The following is a 10,404-nucleotide window of genomic DNA, read 5'->3' as shown; positions in this document are numbered from 1 at the left end:
CTGTGGCCGGAGGACTCGTTCTTTTAGAGGTTGTAGCAAAATTGAGTCGCATCAAGTAAATCAACCAAATCCCTTTGGTTGGCACTGACAAAGTGCCATAGGTATTCCTCTAGCGTACCGTTTATTTTCTCTGTTTGTCCATCGGTTTGGAGGTGAAAACTTATGCTGAAATGCAAGTTTGTCCCCATTAAGAGAAACACTTCTTGCCAAAACTTGCTAGTTAAGCGTGCATCACGATCGCTGACGATGCTCTCAAGAATTTCCCAATGCTTGATTACGTTCCGCATGAACAACTTCGCAATATCTGCAGCTGAGCAGGTGGCAGACACAAAGACAACATACTTCGAGAACCTATCCACAACCACGTAGATTGAACTACAACCTTATGCTTTCGGCAAGCTCACAACAAAATCCATGGTTATGCACTCCCACGGATGGCTTGGCACAGGTAGGGGCTCCAGTAGTCCATCGGGTCTTTGATTGATGGGCTTGTCTTGTTGGCTAATCAAGCAAGTCTGCACATAAGCATCTACATCACCACACATCTGCAGCCAGTAGAACGCGCGTTCTAACAACGCCAAGGTCTTCTGTTGCCCTGGGTGACCCACCCCGGTAGTATCGTGACACTCGTGTATCAAGCGCCTCCTCAAGGTATCCTACCACAAAATATATAGACGGTCGCTTGCGGTGCGGAGCAAATCGTCTTCTAGCCAAAATCTATGCATCTTCCCTTCCTTCACCAATGCAATCAATTGTTGAGCCATCAGGTCACTTTTTAAAGCTTCTCGCACCTGTTAGAGAAGATCGCTTGTCGGTTGGCTCACACTGCCGTCCCAAGCAAGCAAAGTTGCAAGTTCTGCCTTCTGACTCAAGGCGTCGGCCATAACATTGGTCCTGCCTGGCTTGTATTCGAGGACCATATCGAATTCTGCCAGCGCGCTTGCCTTGGACTCAGCTTCTTCTGAGTCTGAAAGTAGCTTATCGCAACGTTGTCAGTGCGCACAACGAACTGCGACCCCAAAAGGTATTGTCTCCATGTATAGAGACAGTGCACGACTGCCAACAACTCGCGCTTGTGCACAGTGTATCGACGCTCAACGTCGTTCAACTTTCTGCTTTCAAATGCGATAGGATGTCCTTCTTGGAGCAACACCCCTCAAATAGCGAAGTTAGACGCATCGGTTTGCACTTCAAATGGTTGTCGACAGTCAGGCAACTTCAACACTGGCTCCTCTATCAGGGCATGCTTCAACCCATCAAAAACCTTCTGGCAAGCATCAGACCATAGCCGTGGTCTGTCTTTCTTCAACAGATCTATAAGCGCAATATCAATTTGTGAGTATCCCTTGATGAAGAGTCGATAATAATTTGCAATCCTCAAGAAGGAACGTAACTCTGAAACCTTAGAGGATGACTCTCATGCTTGAATAGCCTCAATCTTCCTGTGGTCCATTTTAAGAGTGCCTTCTCCCACAATATGCCCAAGAAAATGGACTTTCTTCTAGCCGAATAGGCATTTTTTCCGCTTGACATACAACTCATGATCCTTTAGAGTCTAAAACACAATTTGAAGGTGCTGAACATGCTGCTCCATCCAGTCGTTATACACCACTATGTCGTTCAGGTACACGACGATAAACTTGTCAAGGTGCGGGTAGAAGATCTTATTCATTAAGATCAAAAAGGTAGCAGGCGCATTCGTCAAGCCAAAGGACATAACAAGGAATTTGAACGCCCCATATCGTGTTACACATGTAGTTTTTGGCTCATCCCCTTTTGCAACTCTGACTTGCCAATAGCCAGATCTCAAATCCAACTTAGAGAAGACCTTTGCCTTTCTAAGTTGATCAAACAAGTCCATGATCAAAGGAAGCAGATACTTGTTCTTCACTATCATTTTGTTCAGTGCCCTATAGTCGACGCACAACCACTTTAACCCATCGTGCTTTGCTTGAAACAACACGGGCACTCCAAAGGGAGCTTTGGATGTCTAGATGATCCCTGCTTCGAGTATATCATCCAGTTGTTTGCATAATTTCTGCAACTCAGGAATTGTCATGCGATAAGGAGCCATTGCAGGTGGCCGTTCACCCGGTACTAGTTCAATCTGATGGTCTATCTCACACCTTGAAGGTAGTTTTTTCGGCATCTCGGTGGGCATAACATTGTCAAACTCCTTCAATACTGGTGCTAAGTCCTCTGGGACATCCGTGGCTTCATCTGCCTCGTCTGTAGCACTGATTGTGATAAGAAAAGTCTCGTCACCACTTTTCATGCCTCTCTTCAACTGAAGCGCGGACACCAAGCACTCACAAGGCTTTTCTGATATCGCAGTAACCATGCAGGGCTAATCCTCACTCTCAAAGCTGACAACGTTGAGGTGGGGCATCAACACTGCCTTGTTGCTTCTCAAGAATTCCATCTTGAGGATGGCCTTGAAATCATCCATAGGTGCGACTGATAATGTGATCCTCTCCGACCAGTTGTGGATTCACACTGGTGCATCATGGACAACACCGTAGATGGCCTTGGCCTCTGAATTAACCGCTTTCATGCAGCTCTCTTTCCGTTCCCACTGTAATCCCAACCGTTCTGCTTCTTCACGTGAAATGAAATTATGCGTGACTCCTGTGTCTACCAATGCCTTGGTGAGTCTTCCGTTGACCAGAAGCTCCAATTACATCAGTTCTTTACATATGCTGGGTTCTGCAGCAGCTGTCACCTTCACCACATTCATCATTTGCATTGCGCCAACTGTTGGCACCTCTGCACATTGATCATCTTCCTCACCTTGAACGACATTCGCAGCTCGAGGTGCGCGGTTATCTCCATTCCCTTGACCGCGATTTCTGTTGGGACATGTATCCTGCCAATGCTCCCCGTGGCAGATACGGTAGTCACGACGATGATAATTGTTGCCTTAAAAGTTATTCCAATTTCGATTATTGTTTTGACCATGATTCTATTAGTTCCCCCAGCCAACATTCTGTCCTTGGTCATTCCTTCGGTTGTCCCTTCGATTGTTGCGATCGTTTTCTTGTTGTCTGCCTTGAAATGCATGGTCATTCCTATCAAGCTCGACAAGTTTCTCTGCAACTACAAGCGCCTCAGCTAGCGTTGCAAGGTCATGCTGAATGAGTTCTTGGTTTGCCCATCCTTGCAACCCTTTGCCAAAATAGAACAATTGATCCTTATCATCATTCTCTCAACTTCCAACATCATCGAAGAGAATGCCTTGACATAGTCATGCACTGACCCTGTTTGTTTCAATGCCAGCAACCTTTTGTGGGCTATTTTCTCTTGATTTTTATGTAGAAAGTAGTCTCGCAATTCCTTTTGGAGGTCCTCCCACGAGACTATAGCAACCAAACCCCGTTGAACATCACCCAAGCGACGTTTCCACCAGAGAGTCACTTCATTCGTAAAGTACATTATTACGATCCGCAGCCTATCTGCGTCGTCCTCTATCCTCGCAGCTTCTAAAAACTGGTATATCTCGTAGATAAAATTCTCGAGATCCTTTGAGTCCCACGTGCCTTTATACTTTGTGGGCTCAGGTAGCCTGTAACGTGGTCTCTCTACGTATGTCACAACTCCGCCGGCTAGGGTAGTCCTCAGTTGCCACTCCAACTGTTTATTCTTTCGTCGAACAACATCCAATTCAACAACCATGATGTTGAATCGACCCAACAATTGTTAAGTTTAGTGGCAAGACTTTCTACCGAGTCTTTCACTCCCTCTACTGCTGTTTTGATCTCAACATTGAGATCCTTAAAAGCAGAGTTACCAGAAGCGCCTAGGTAAAAGGGGAAGCACACTTCTCCGAAGCGCGGTTTGAAAGCACGAAACGTCACACTTCTGAAACACGTGGGGAAGCGTCCTCCTTTTTTGGGAAGCATGCTTCCCTTTTATGGGAAACACACTTTCCATTTATGGGAAGCACGCTTCCCCCTCGCTTTCCCATTTTTTCGCTTCGCCCTTGCTTTCGGTTCGCTTCCTAGGTCGCTTCTGAGACGGTTCACAATTTTCTTCTAAGTGGTCCCACGCTTTCTCGCTTTCTAAATTTTTGAAAGTGCCTTGCTTCCCGCTCCCGCTTCCTTGACTGATAACTCTGCTTAAAAGCCATACAAGTCCCATTAACCAACTTCTCCATGTTGGTCACTGTCCCCGTCAACTCCGCAACATCGTGCGAGATGGCTGACACTCGATCATCGACTATGAAATCTTCTTCAGCAGGAACCATACTACCTGAAGGAGTCATGGCATTCTTCTTTGGTGCCATTGTCACTCTCAATGTCGACAAGGCTTTGGTACCAACTTGTCACGGACTTAGAAGCGAAGGCCCCTGCGATGTAGCTTCGGGCAATCACAAACACCGAATGCAGGCCTTTTTAAGTGCACAAAAAATGCATAACACACGCTCACGAGCAAAAGCAAGAGTACACGTATGCACAAACACAAAGAGAGCAAAGAGGCAAGGATGCAAAAAGCTTCTTTATAGATACTTGAAAGCAAAGTACATCAAGAGGGGAAGAGAGGGTCCGAATACACGGGGTGCTTAAGCCGTAAGGCCTTGTGGGGCACTCGAGAGTGCTAAAGAGGTATATACATCAAAGCAAAAAGGTGAAAAGCATGGCGGTCCGAAACACACATAATAAAATGCAAAAAACAATCTTTCTTATCAAAATAGGTTCACATCTCTCTCTCACAAGGGGTTTCCCTTTCCCTCCTGACTGTCCCTTTCAAGAGGAAATTTTGCACCTTGACCATTGTGAAATCCTTTGAGCGATTATACGTTTGTCTCACCTGTGAAGGTAAGCTGTCAGATTTTGTTGCTCAACATATGCTCTAGCTACCTTTATACAAGCATGATAATAATACGTTCCTACCTCATGCCCTTCCATGGTTCTGTTTTACTAAAATTTTAATATAACCCAAAGATTCTGAACTAAGAGTAGGGCTTGGAAATGAGATGAGCAGCTTGTTGTTCGTCTTGTGAAAAGGTCTGCTCAGTTTGGGAAATGAGCTCAAAGTGCTGAGCCATGAGCCAGCTCATTTAGGTATCCGAGCTGGGTTTAAACAAGGGAAGCTTGACTTGACTTGGTTTGTCTAGGCTTGTTTATATATATAATCATCAGAACTTAAAAAAACACTTGAACAACATTTTTTTTTTAAATGATGCAGCTTGTGACCAGTTCATAACGAGCTCAGGCTGTGCTTGGCTCTTGACAAGCTCATAACCCGAGCCTCAGCAGGGATTCACTCTTAATGAGTCGAGCCCAAACAGGTCCATCTCGGCTCACTCGACTCGTTTACCAGCCCTAACTAAGAGACGTCCAACGAAAAACCTTTTTTTTTTCTCTTTATCTGAAAGGTAAGGGAAAATCTAAAAGTTCTTTACCATGCACACACGTTACAAGCACTCGTAAATTGGCTGCAGATGTAATATAAATCAAGCTCACAACGGATTGACGATGCATAATAGATCATTGCCTCGGTAGCCATCTTCTGAATTAAGAAGAAAGAAAAAGAGGATTTAAAGGTTGCCCGCTCTCTGGAAATACAACAGTGCGGTAATTATCCAGTCAGTGCCAATTGCCTTTCCAACTGGCTCCTTTCCTTTCTTACCATTACGGCGGTTGCCTCAGTGTTTTTTTCCTTTGGACCTCTCTCTTCTTTAGCTGATCATCAATGATAATTAGATTAGTTGGCCAAATTTTTGATGTTCATTCGTCAAATCGTATTTATTGTTAAGCTTAACAAGTGTTATGGACCATCAAGTTTTTTTACTTTTGTTACTTATGTAAATACGTCTTTTGCTTTTTTTAAGTGCTTATAACGGCCTTTGACTTAAGAACTTCCAGGTATAAGGTGAATTCGGGGTCCCTTTGTACTCGTTAACTTTTGCTAATAGAATTTCTTGCATTATTTCTTTCTTCTATTCTCTTACCTTCCCGCTATCTTTATGTGATTGTACACGTGCATGCATGTGCCACTATGCCCGCGGGGCATGATGAGTGATGATTAACTTGGTTTTCGTTGTGCGCTTGAAAGGCCGTTTCGGTGTTGGGGTACACCAGGGCATGTCATGTAGGCCTTCATTTTTAAACTGTGGTAAGTTGGTACCAGAGCTTTGTCGACATTGAGATTAATAATGCCTCCAAAGAAGCAGAAGGAGATTGCTTTGAGTAGTAAGATTCCTATCAAAGAAGAGTTCATGTCTGATGACTGAGTGACAACTCTCGTGCACAATGTCACTGAGTTGACAGAGACTATGACCAACATGGAGCAATTAATTAACAACACAAACATTATTTTTCTGATGTTTAATCACGAGATCAATAATGGAGTGAAGGGGGGTGGAGGACTCTGTGAATAGTCTTGCCACACAATTCGATGATCTGCTAGAAAAGTTTAACATCATAGTGTTCAAAATGCATGTTGTTCGACAAAAGAATGACCAGTTGGAGCGATAGTTAAGTGATGTCTTGGTTGGAAGGATAGGCTGCTTATCAAGTTTCTCGAGCCTACAAAGTATAAGGGCACTTAGAGAGATCTTGAGACCTTTATTTACTTGATGGACCGGTACCTCAAGGTTCATGGTATTATGGAGAATGCAGATACCTTGTGCACCACAACAATGTACCTTATGAATGACACTATGCTTTGGTGGAGACACTACATAGGCAATGTTAGGTGTAGATTGGTTGTGGTAGATTCATGAGAGAATCTTAAGAGAGAACTATACGACTATTTTTTGCCTTTCAAAAAAAAAAAAGAATAAGAAAATAATGACTAGTAACAAGATGCTAGCATTAAAGTAGATAGGGCCAATTCATGATTATATCAAGACTTTCACCTCGGTGATGTTAGACATGGGTGACACTGACCGGTTGTTCCACTTCATGCATGGATTGCAAGGGTGGGCAACTACTAAACTGAACAGATAGGATCCTCCAACTCTCATTGCAACACTAGTTGCTACTGAGAAGCTTGTTGAGATTGATAGGTGCAATCTGATATTTCAAGGCAAATAATTCAACAATGACCGTAACAATAACAATCAAAGAGATAACCGTAGTAATTACCATGAGCATAATGCTGGTAATGGAAACATGCAAAGTGACGACTAGCAGAATTGTGATCGACAGAATGGGCATAACAACAATCGGTAGAGGAACAACAACAAAGGGTGAAACTATCATCATTGTGACTGTTATGTATGTTACGATGACCATTGGGCAAATGGGTGTCCCAACAAGAATCACGTTCAAGGGAATAGAGATAAATGCAAGCCCGAAGCTACGAATGTCGTCCAAGATGAAGATGGATGTGCTACCACAGAAGCGCCAACTGTAGGAGCAATACAGATGATAAATGCAGTGAAAGTGACACCTGTCGTCGAATCACTCATGAGCAAGGAGTTGATGTACTTAAAAGTCCTGAATGAGAGACTCAACAAGGCATTGGTAGACACAGGTACCACACACAACTTCATTTTCTTAAAGAGGTAGAGTGATTGGGGTTATGTTGAAAAAAGAAAGAGAGTCGGATGAAGGTGATCAACTTCGAAGCCAAATCTATCTATGGGGTTGTTCATTATGCACTAGTGTGAATCCTAAGTTGGTCTAGAAGGGCTATAATTTTGTAGCTCTAGTGGATGATTTCAAAGTCATCATTAGAATAAATTCCTTATGAAACTACGAGGTTATGCAAAAACTTCTTCTAAATATTGTTAGTTTTGAGGATGAGAAGCAACCCTACATGATAGCTGCTCTATCAGCAGAGAAACCTTGCAAGCACTTGATGTCAACTCTCCAATTGAAGAAGGCTCTCAAGAGAGGTGATGAGACTTTCCTCATGACAATTTGCAAGACTGAAGAGGAGGGAAACATTGTTGATGCCCGAGTGGCCTTAGCATCAATGTTGAAGGAGTTTAGTGATGTTACTGAGTTATTGAGGAAGCTACTTTCGCGGAGAGAGGTAAATCATGAGATTGAGCTAGTGTCGAGTGCACGACCACCTGCAATAGCATCATACCACATGGCGACTGCTGAGTTAGCGAAATTGCGGAAGCAACTGGATGACTTGCTAGAAGCTGAGATTATTTGACAGTCCAAAACACCCTTTGGAGCTCTTGTGCTATTTCAAGCAAAGCATGATGGGTCAAAGCGCTTGTATGTAAACTACCGAGCATTGAACAAATTGACTATAAAGAACAAGTATCTGCTTCCTTTGATCACAGACTTGTTTGATCAATTGGGTAAGGCTCGTGTCTTCTCGAAGTTAGAATTTTTATCAGGTTATTGGCATGTTAGAATTGTTGAATGAGATGAAGCCAAGACCACCTATGAGACTTATTATGGGACATTTGAGTTTCTTGTTATGCCATTCGGCTTGATGAACACACCTGCAACTTTCTCTACCTTGATGAACAAGATATTCTATTTGTTTCTTGACAAGTTTATTATGGTTTATCTGAACGACATAGTAGTGTACAATAACTAAATGAAAGAGCATGCTCAACACCTTCAAATTGTGTTTTAGACTCTGAACGATAATGAGTTGTGCATAAAGTGAGAGAAGTATCTATTTGAACAGAAAGAAATGCACTTTCTTGGCCATATTATGGGAAGAGGCATGTTGAGGATGGATCACCAGAATGTCAAGATAATTCAAGTGGGAGCCGCCTGCCGAAGTCTCTGAGTTGCGTTCTTTCTTTGAGCTTACCAACTATTATTGACAATTCATTTAGAGATATTCTTTGATCGCTGCCCACTGATATGCTAAAGAAGAATATGTCATGGGTGTAGTCTGATGCTTGCAAAGAAGCTTTCAAAAAGTTAAAGTGCATGTTGATAGAGAAACCCATGCTACAGTTGTCAGATTGCCAAAAGTCATTTGAAGTATAGGCTGACATGTCTGACTTCACAGTTGGAGGGGTGTTACTACAAGAAGGACATCCCATTCTATTTGAGAGCCGCAAGATAAAGGATGTCGAACGATGCTACATTATACATGAGCGGGAGATATTAGCTATCATGCATTGCCTCAGTGCGTGGCAACACTACCTTTTGGGGTCGTAGTTCATTGTGTGCACTAACAACATGGTGACAAGTTATTTTCAGACCCAGAAGAAGTTAAGTCCAAAGCAAGCTCGTTGACTAGAATTTCTTGCAGAATTTGATATGGTTCTAAAGTATAAGCCATGTAGGACCAATGTCGTTGTTGATGCCTTGAGTCAAAAGGCAAAACTTGCAACACTGCACAAAGGGGAAGGCAACACTAGCCAACCGATGAGTGATCTTATCGAACAAGTTCAAGAAGAATTAAAGAATGATCTGATGACTTAACATATTATCACCTTGGTAAGGGAAGAAAAGAACCAAAGATTCTGGTTAGAAGATGATTTGCTATGCACTATTGGGGATCGATTGTGCATTCAATGGTGGGGTACTCGGCAAAGACGCTTAATGCAAGAGTATCATGACACATGTTGGGATGAGAACCCAGGGGTAGCAGAGGACATTGGCATTATTAGAGCATGCATATTATTGGCCGCAGATGCATGACAATGTTAATGAGTATGTACACACTTGTCTGATCTGCTAGCAAGATAAAGCCAATAACCAGAGACCAAGAAGATTATTGGAGCCCTTACCTATATCGAGTCGTTCGTGAGAGTGTATCACCATGAACATCATTGTTAGTCTACCAAAAGTACAAGGATGCAATTCAATTTTTGTGGTTGTGGACAAGTTTTTAAAGTATGCTATCTTCATACCTACCCCTGCCACTTGCTCATCTGCTGACACTGCAAAGTTGTTCGTGTGGCATATGGTGAAGCATTTGAAAAATTCTGAGAGTATTATCAATGATTACAATGTTGGTTTCATTAGAAAGTTTTGACTTGAAGTATTTTGCTTGGTGAATAAAGATTTTCATTTCAACACCAATTTTTAGCCCTAAACAGATGGGCAAACTGAACAGATTAATGGCATGCTGAAGGAGTATCTTTGACACTTTGTTAGTGCCAACCAGAGAGATTAGATGAATTTGCTTAATGTCGCCCACTTCTACTACAACCTCTAAAAGAGCGAGTCATCTGACCACAGTCGGTTTGAAATTACAACGAGATAACAATCACATACTTCACACTCTCTTGCTTCATGAGAATGTGGGAAAACACTTTATGCATACCAGTTTGTTAGAAACTGGTAGGACCATGCGGAGATGGCGAATCCGTTCTAGAAGGATCAAAATGTCAGAAGAGAACCAATCTCTCCATCGCCAATTGCTACTAAAATGAGAAAAGAAGCTCGAGAATATGAGAGCATCTGTAAGTTGCTTGTTTTTGGATTTCTCCTAGATTTTTGCACTCTAGTGATTTTTTTTTCACTTCTT

The sequence above is a fragment of the Nuphar pumila genome, chromosome 6, assembly GCF_984573655.1.
Source record: "Nuphar pumila chromosome 6, dmNupPumi1.hap1.1, whole genome shotgun sequence".
Lineage (NCBI taxonomy): Eukaryota > Viridiplantae > Streptophyta > Magnoliopsida > Nymphaeales > Nymphaeaceae > Nuphar > Nuphar pumila.
Note: the sequence above shows the minus strand (reverse complement) of the source record.